At 40.8% G+C, this 8,798-nt stretch overlaps 1 long non-coding RNA gene across 1 annotated transcript; it reads right to left on the minus strand.

The window, feature by feature from the left end:
• Window positions 1-3,163: 3,163 nt before the first annotated feature.
• On the minus strand, window positions 3,164-5,607 carry LOC134172917 (uncharacterized). Its single transcript, XR_009968060.1, has 2 exons — window positions 5,489-5,607; window positions 3,164-3,252 (listed from the first exon to the last, which is right to left on the minus strand). It is a non-coding gene; the product is annotated as an uncharacterized LOC134172917 (long non-coding RNA).
• Between the last annotated feature and the right edge of the window lie 3,191 nt (window positions 5,608-8,798).

Genomic DNA, 8,798 nt, shown 5'->3' on the forward strand with positions numbered 1-8,798 from the left:
TTCAGATTATAATTAACACGGTTTCTTATTCTGAATGGGGAGGAGTTTTTCAAGTTCAGTTCTCCTCGTTCTTAGTCCCCGTAGTCACGCTGCATCTGGATTGTTAGGACGTGCTGTGTTGCTGTGCCTTTAGAAATAAAGAGCAGCTATTCAACTTGTTCTTTACTTTAACTATCACAAGAGGGCGCTCACCTAAAGCTGAAGGTGCGGGGTTGCGCATGGATGTGTTCTTTTTTTTTCTTTTTTTCGCGTTTCCCCACTCCAGTTTCGACATAGTTCTCAGATATACATTATAATCAGATGGCAAAGTATGCCGTGTGGATTAGCAAAATAGAGACAGACGTGTTACCATGAAGAAAACGATTTAACTTATTTGCATGATTTAATTGTAAGTAATTTTAATCCAGGTGGCTAATTGAGAGTATTAGCTACTCAGAATTATAGTTGATAGTTTGTTAATAACTGTGATGGTGATGTGTATTGTGTTTAATTATGAGTTGTCGTAGTGTTTGAACTCTACACTGCTGAAGACTGAGGCAGCATTAAGAATTTGTTAGATCAAGACCTGTGAGCCTGTTAACAGAATTCTCATTGCAGTGGAAGGTGAAAACTAAGTTGACTGTGTTTAGACATGCACTAGCATGTGTAGATGAATCCCTGAACCAGAAGAAATAACTAATGAGTTATCTCTTTCTTAGCTTTTTCAAAAGAAAGAGCTTTCAGACTTTTCAGAAACCCATGGGTGGTTTCTAAACCCATGGACAGAATGTTACTGAAACAGCCACGACTCACTGATAAGTAGCTAAAGGGAGATGCAGCCTTCCTTTATGCTCTGCTGGGAAGAACGTCAGGCTGCTCCTATCTTAGTCTGATCTTTTTGTTTGCTTCACGCAGGAATTAATATCAACATAATCTTCTGTACAGAAAAATTATATCCAGTTGCTATAAACTTCGTACACTTCACGCTAGGCATTAAATGACTATTCATCTGGAGTCACAGCTGACTGAATACGTTTGCTTTTAATAGAAACGAATGGAAACTGATTCAGAGAAATCTCCAGGAGCTCGCCAACAAAGTTTTAAGTTGACAAGCAGGTATTCTGTATTGCGGTGCCAGCAGACACGGGGGATAGCTCCTCCAAGCATGTCTCTCCCAAGCATCAACCAGGCTGTGATTATATTGCCCTTAAACATACATATTCATTAGGTTACATACATTACATCATACTTCTTAGAGAATGCCTCCTGTATGCATACAAAAATGTAGTAGTGGGCTTTTGGACCCCTGGTGGTTATTTCTTCATCACTTTGTTTTAGGATCATGGTCATATCAGTCATATCAGTAACCACCAGGTGGTTCTGGCAAAGCTTGTTTTAGTAATTTCCTTTTCTCTGTAGCTGCTAACAAAGCCTGACGTTCTTGAGGTTACTTATTTACAACCCTATTCTTCAATCAACCCCATCCTTCAATCCCCCCTTTTCTTGTCCTATTGCAAATTGTTTTGCAACTGAGTTATTTCATTTTTATTTAAGGTTTCCTAAAGTATTTTCCTGTTTCTGCTTTATGCTTAATTTTGTTTCTCTTCTGTTCGTCATAGTTCATCATGGTTTGTTTGCAACACCAAAAGGAGCATTGGACCGTTATACATGTAATCACAACCATTCCTACAATACAGTTGTCCTGGGTTCAGCAGTAGCAGTCATTTTTCTCCTTCTTGGTAGCTGGTGCAGTGCTGTGTTTTGACTTTCGGCCTGGGAACAGAGCTGATAGCGATGTTTTGGTTTGGCCAAGGACTTTGTGAGCCTCATGCTCTGCCAGGGAGGAGGGGAAGCCAGGAGGAAGCAGAGACAGGACACCTGACCCAAACTGACCAAAGAGGTATTCCATACCACAGCACGTCATGCCCAGGATGTAACTGGGAGTTAGCCGGAAGGACTGCGGGACTGCAGGGTTGGAGGAGGTATCGGTCGGAGCTTGGTCGGGCTTGGGGGGCGAGTTATCGGTCGGCTGATGCTGAGGTGTTGTATTCTCTTCCCTTGTTATTTCCTTTATCATTATTATCATTGATGGTAGCAGTAGTGATTTGTGTTATACCTTAGTTACTAAACTGTTCTTATCTCAACCCGTGGGAGTTGCATTCTTTTCAATTCTCCTCTCTGTCCCTCCGGGAGCAGGGGGAGGGCAAGAAAGGGGGGGAAGTGAGCGAACGAATTACCTGACTGGGTTTAAACCACGACAACAGTAAAAAACAACTGTCTCAACCAGGAGAGATTGGGTACCCATAATGTTAATTTTTCCCAAATTTCCTCAAATCCCCATGAGGTGTTGTCCTGCGCCACCTCATGAAATATTTTACCTTGTTTCCACATCTCCTTTAGATCAGTAGTAATTCTTCCACTTTGATCTATATAGGAACAACAGCTGGCATTGATTACAGAACAAACTCCTCCTTGGGATGCTAACAGTGTACCTAATGCCATTGAATTTTAGAGATGGAATAAGCCATCTAACAAAGCTATAGAAAGCAATGTTTCATTCTGCTATGAGATTATATCCTCTTTTGATTCTTTTAATAAAACTCCGAACCCAGGTTCCAGAGGGATGAATGTCAATTACTGTAAAGTTGGGAACCACTACTCCTAGTGTACATGTCCCTTTCCAGTTAGGAGGTAAAGCCTTACAGGCATTTTCTCCACATAACCAATACCACCCTTTCCCTTCAGGAACATTCCAGTAACCAGTTAAAGGTTTTCAGAGGTGAAGTTGCATTGCCCAGCTGCAATATGGGTAATTTCCTACTGACATGTTGCCTTGATTAAGAGTTTTGTTAGTGGTTACACATTTAACTTCTGACATATTTAAGGCTTGTATCCTTAAAACCTGTACATTTGTATGGCTCTTGTCGGTATAAACAGGAGCTCTCCATAATCTATTCCAATTTGTCGTAAAGGGGATAGGGGATGCCAATTAAAGGTCTCTCTCCTGATTTAGGTAGCTGAGTACAGATCCAACAATCACTCTTGTTTAAAACACTAGTAACATTTTGTATCAATCTCACATACAGATTTTGATTCCATGTTTCTACACCTATTATTATACAAGTCCAAATTATGATCGATGTAGTCTCGTATGTGTGGGTCCTGAAGACTCGATGCACCATACTTTTTCTCAGTTCTGATGTGTTTCTGGTTCTGGCTCCTTCTTGATTATTGAGTAATGTATCCAAGCAGGCTGTTCCTTTATCTGCACTGCTGTAAAGGCAGTCAGTAATACCTGGTATAGTCTGCTCCACTTCTCCTGTAGAGGATCTCCTGAAAAATTCCTAACATAAACCCAGTCTCTGGATCTAAAAGGGTGAATCGGATAATCCAAACCTCTCGCTTTTGTCCCTAATATTCTCTTATTTATTTCTTCTAATTGTTTTCCCAGATTGATCAGAAACTCTCAGAGATAGCCTTCTCCCACTTCCTGAAGACTTTCTCCTTTAAACTAGGACTGATATGGTCTTCCATATAAAATTTTGCATGGGCCAGCCTCTTCTTTCGACTGAGGTTTAGTTCGAATTCTTAATAGAGACAGTGGTAAGGCTTGGTACCAATATAACCTGACATATTTTATTAATCTGTTGTTTGATCAGATGGTTCATCTTTTCTACTTGCCCACTGGCCTGAGGCCTGTATGGAACATGTAGTTGCCAATCAATTTCTAATTTTTTTCTAATTTCTTGTAACAATTTTGCACTAAAGTGTGAGCCTTGGTCAGAAGAAATTGCTGCTAGTACTCCAAAACAAGGTATTATATAATTTAATAATGTTTTAATTACTTGTCTTGCATTATTTCTTGTACAAGGGAATGTTTCTGGCCACCCTGAAAAAGTATCCATTAACACCAACAAATATTGATATATTACCTTTTCTCGGTAATTTAGAGAAGTCTGTTTGCCACTGCTGTCCCAGATAATTTCCTCCCCCAGTTGTACAAATTTGATTACTATTTTCAATTTTAGGATTATTCTTGAGCCAGAGCTGACATTGTCACTAATTGAACTATGGTACATAGATTCCTTCCTACAATTTGTTTGTCTTAAGTATTTATACAAAGAGTTGCTACCCCAATGAGTTTTATTATGTTCTTCCTGAACTAGCTTCCAGAGTTGATTATAGGGAATTAGATTTGCCCATCAGGTATCTGAACCCAACCTTCCATGTTTTCCTGTCCTTTGAGATCTTCAATCAATTTTGTACCCTCCTTTTAATATCTAGGTTTAGATTTCTCATTTGTTAGTTTGCTGTCAGGGATTAAGGGAATGATTTTAGATTGTTCAGCTTCTTGTTTGGCTTCAAAATCAGCCAAATTATTTCCAGTTTCCTGATCAGAGTCACCTTGTTGATGCCCTCGACAATACATAATAGCTACTTCCTCAGGTAGCTGAACAGCTTCCAGTAGTCATAGAATTTCTGTAGCATGTTTAATCTGTTTCCCCTGTGTGTTCAAAAGTCCTCGTTCTTTCCAGATGGCACCATGTGCATGGACCATGCCAAATGCGTATTTAGAATCAGTTCAAATATTTAGCCTTTTGTCTTTAGCCGGTTCCAGGGCTCTCATTCAGCATGTTCCAGAGGTTTTTCTTTCAAGTCTGGTGGGCTCGAATACACAGTCTCAGAACACGATAATAATGCATCCAAAGTCTGCATCATCCAGTCATTCCCAGGAACGTCTGGAGCTCCTTGGTGGTCGACAGTCATGGAGTTTGACAAATAGCTTCTTTTCTAGCGGTTCCAAGTTCTCTCTGTCTTCCTGTTATTTCATATCCTAGGTAGGAAACTCAGGTTTGAATTAGTTGGGCCTTTTGTTTGGATACCTGATAACCATTCAGTCCCAGAAAATTCAATAATCCCACCATTCACTGGACACATTCTTCCTTTCTTTCTGTGGCAATTAATAGGTCATCCACATACTGTAACAGAGTCCCTGTGTGAGTGGGTGGTTCCCATGATTCTAGTTCCAGTGCTAACTGATTTCCAAAAATCGTTGGACTGTTTTTAAACCCTTGAGGTAATAGTGTCCAAGTTAATTGGGTTTTCTTTCCTGTGTCAGGATTTTCCCATTCAAAAGTAGATAAATTCTGGTTTTCACTGGCCAATGGTAAGCAAAAGAAAGAGTTCCTTTAAATCCAAGATGTCAAACCATTTCTGATTATTATTCAATTTAGTCAATAAGGTATATGGATTAGCTACTACTGGATGAATATCTTCTGCAAATTTGTTGATTGCTCTGAGATCTTGAACCAATCTGCAACTTTATTTCTTTACTGTCAAGATAGGAGTATTATATTCCAATTCACATTCAATTAATTATATTTTAAAATTTATCAGTGATTTATTTGATTCCCTTTGATCTTCTAATTTTAAGGGATATTTTTTATTCTAATTGGGCAGGGCCCCCCTTTTATTTCTACTTTAACAGACAAAGCATTTTTCACCTTACCTGGAACTTCAGATGCCCATACTCCCAGATATACCTGATTAAGGATTTCTTCTATTTCAGGGAGGTCCTCCTGTTTGCTTTTCTGTTGAATTAAAGATAAACTCAAAACTGCAATTAATTGATTTTTTTAACTCTTAATTCGAGTTTGCCTTCTTTAAATTTTGCTTCTCACCCTAATAAAGATTTTAGAGAATTTGGCATGCATAAAAATTTATGCATTCCTATTTGTTTTCCCAATATGTACTTTAAAAGTTTCAGAAAGAATACCTCTTCCCCCCCCCTTTTTTTTTTATTGGTGGCCAGTAGCTCCCACATCTGTAACAAATCCTTTTCCCTCTGATTTAACACCAAATAAGTTGCTCCTGTATCCACTAAAATTCCACTTTATTTCCTAGAGTTCCTAGCTTTAATTTAACCAGTGGATCTTCTGGGGTAGATTCCCCAGGTCTCTGTCAGTCTAGTTCCAATTCAGTCCCTGGAGCCACACCATGGCACTCCCTCGCCAGGGCAGTCTCACTTCCAATGTCCAAACTCCCCACAGCACACACACCAATCCGGTCCCACAGGAGAAGAACCCACTCCCCCACATCCGCCCGACATCCCTCCACCTCTGCTTCCCCAGCACTCATCCCACACTCAAACACAGGAGCTGCCCAAGCTCCCCTCCTTTCCCCCTTGGTTTTCCTTAACTTTAAGCGTCTTTCCCTAGTATCACAGTCTGAACAACATCTCTCCAGGTTAGCTTTCAGTTTTTCCCTGTCCTTTTCCAAAGCCAAAATTAAGGGATCTGGCGGAGCTATATCAATTTTGCAATCCGTGTGTCACTCTGAGTGGTTTCTTAAAGTGAAAAATATATCTGCATACATTATTTCATTCCATTTTCCTTGCCACCTCAAAACCAACATTAATTGTAACAATGTATCATAGTTCAAAGTTCCATTTTTAGGCCATTTTTCCTGATCTTCCAAAGTATACAAAGGCCACCATTGGTTACAATATTTTATCAATGTTTTCTCATTTACCAAGCCCCCAGGAAACCCTCCCAGTTCTTTCCAGTGTGTCAAAATGCACCCTAAAGGACTCTTTTTCAAGATCTCTCCGCTTTGCCGATTTCCCATTATCAATCTTGCATTCACACGCACACATGGGATCCCACAGACACACTCCACACAGTTACACTTGAGACAGAGACTGAAATTGTATCGAACGAACAACAATTAACAGTTATAACAGTCTGTCACCAATACCAAAATCACAAGACCAAATCATCACTATAACAAGCCACAAAACAGACATACACAGTTACAACACTTGAAACAGAGACAACAATTAATAATGCAGTTATAACAGTCTGTCACCAATACCAAAATCACAGGACCAAAATCGTAACTATAACAAGCCACAACATAAGTCAAATACCAGTAAAATCCAAAACCTTTTCTATAAGACGCCCCCTGTGTCTTGTAGGACCCAAACCACAAGATGCCCCCTGCTTCTTGTGGGTGTATACCAAAACCAGTAAAATCCAAACCCTTTTTTACAAGATGCCCACTGCATCTTTTAGGACCCAAACCACAAGATGCCCCCTGCTTCTTGTGGGTGTATACCAAATGAACGCTAGCAGCTGGGTATACGCCTTTACCCACGAGATTTCCTATCTCGATTTATGGAAGGCTTTCAAACCTTGCGTACACTTACCAAACCAATTTACCAAACCAGGATGCCCCATGCATCTTACAGACTATATAAAAGAAAAGAATACCTTTTATGAAGATGGTCCTTGTCTGCTCCCACAGTGATCCAAATGAGTTGAGGGGTCCCCCCGGAAAAAACTCCCAAGGGCCCTAGGGAGCCCTGTTCTCAGCAGGTCCTGCAGCCAAGCAGAGAGTGTCCCATTTGGGATGCCAGATTGATTTGGAGAAATCTCCAGGAGCTCACCAACAAAGTTTTAAGTTGACAAGCAGGTATTCTGTATTGCGGCGCCGGCAGACATGGGGGATAGCTCCTCCAAGCATGTCTCTCCCAAGCATCAACCAGGCTGTGATTATATTGTCCTTAAACATACATATTCATTAGGTTACATACATTACATCATACTCCTTAGAGAATGCTTCCTTTATGCATACAAAAATGTGGTAGTGGGCTTTTGGACCCCTCGTGGTTATTTCTTCATCACTTTGTTTTAGGATCATTGTCGTATCAGTAACCTTCTGGCAAAGCTTATTTTAGTAATTTCCTTTTCTCTATAGCTGCTAAAAAAGCCTGACGTTCTTGAGGTTACTTATTTACAACCCTATTCTTCAATCAACCCCATTCTTCAAAACAGAAATGGAAGTGTGAACGGATTTTATCAAATGCTACAGATATTCATAGTTACATAAATAAATGACACTCAACTTAGTTCCAAAGTCCACTGGCTGACAGGTAAACCAAGACAAAACAAGTTTTGTCGGTAACCAAGCAAAGCAATTTTCCTCCTGTGATCCAGGTTATGTACAGAATGAATCCTTATATTATGAATAATTATGAGAATAATGAATAATAAATATGTGCAATTACTATTTTAGCTGGGAACTGATTTGTTCCTAGTATAATCCATAATCACAATTCTACACAAGTGCTTCATGTGTGTCTCTCCCATATTTTACCAGAATCTCTGAGTACCACACTAAGGAAACACCCTCTCTTGTAGAGAGGGGTGGGAAGAAGGCATCCCTGCAGAAGTCTGATGCAGTGTGTTGGGGTTGTAGTTGTATTCTCTTTCTTCCCGTTAAAAACAAAAGGATGGTTATGGGAACATGGGACATAATGGAAGTATGTTTGTGTTGGTTTTACTTATGTTGGTTCATTGTGGGAATTGCCGTGATGGTGTAGAACAATGCCCTTTAAAGCACTGGAAGGGATTGCAGCTGGCTGGTGGAAGTGGTGGCCAGGGAGTAAGCATGTTTCGGCTGCAGAAGTAACCCAAGCTTCGCGGGGACAGGGGTGTGTGTGTGGGGGGAAGAGTTCTGTTAAATGACTAGCAGTGACAACAGTGCAAGCATGGAGGCCTGTAGGTGTGATTATTCCCGGATGACCACTGAGCAGATCTCTTAGGCTGCCTTCAGCTATCCGCGGACTGGTACAACTGGCGCAGCCGGCCGGTACCGGCAACGGGACCTCCACTGCACAAGCTCCCCGTTCCCCGAGAGGCGTGAATTCTTTGCAAGCTGACGTACCCCTCAGCTAGCCTGGAGGAGGCTCTCGAACCCTCTGGCCCCACCGCAGGACGCTGTAAAGCGCTACCCGCACTCCCGAGCTCGTGCGGACG

This window comes from Pezoporus occidentalis, unplaced genomic scaffold (assembly GCF_034315485.1).
Source record: "Pezoporus occidentalis ecotype Australia unplaced genomic scaffold, CSIRO_AGI_Poc_V1 ctg48, whole genome shotgun sequence".
In the NCBI taxonomy this organism is placed as follows: domain Eukaryota; kingdom Metazoa; phylum Chordata; class Aves; order Psittaciformes; family Psittacidae; genus Pezoporus; species Pezoporus occidentalis.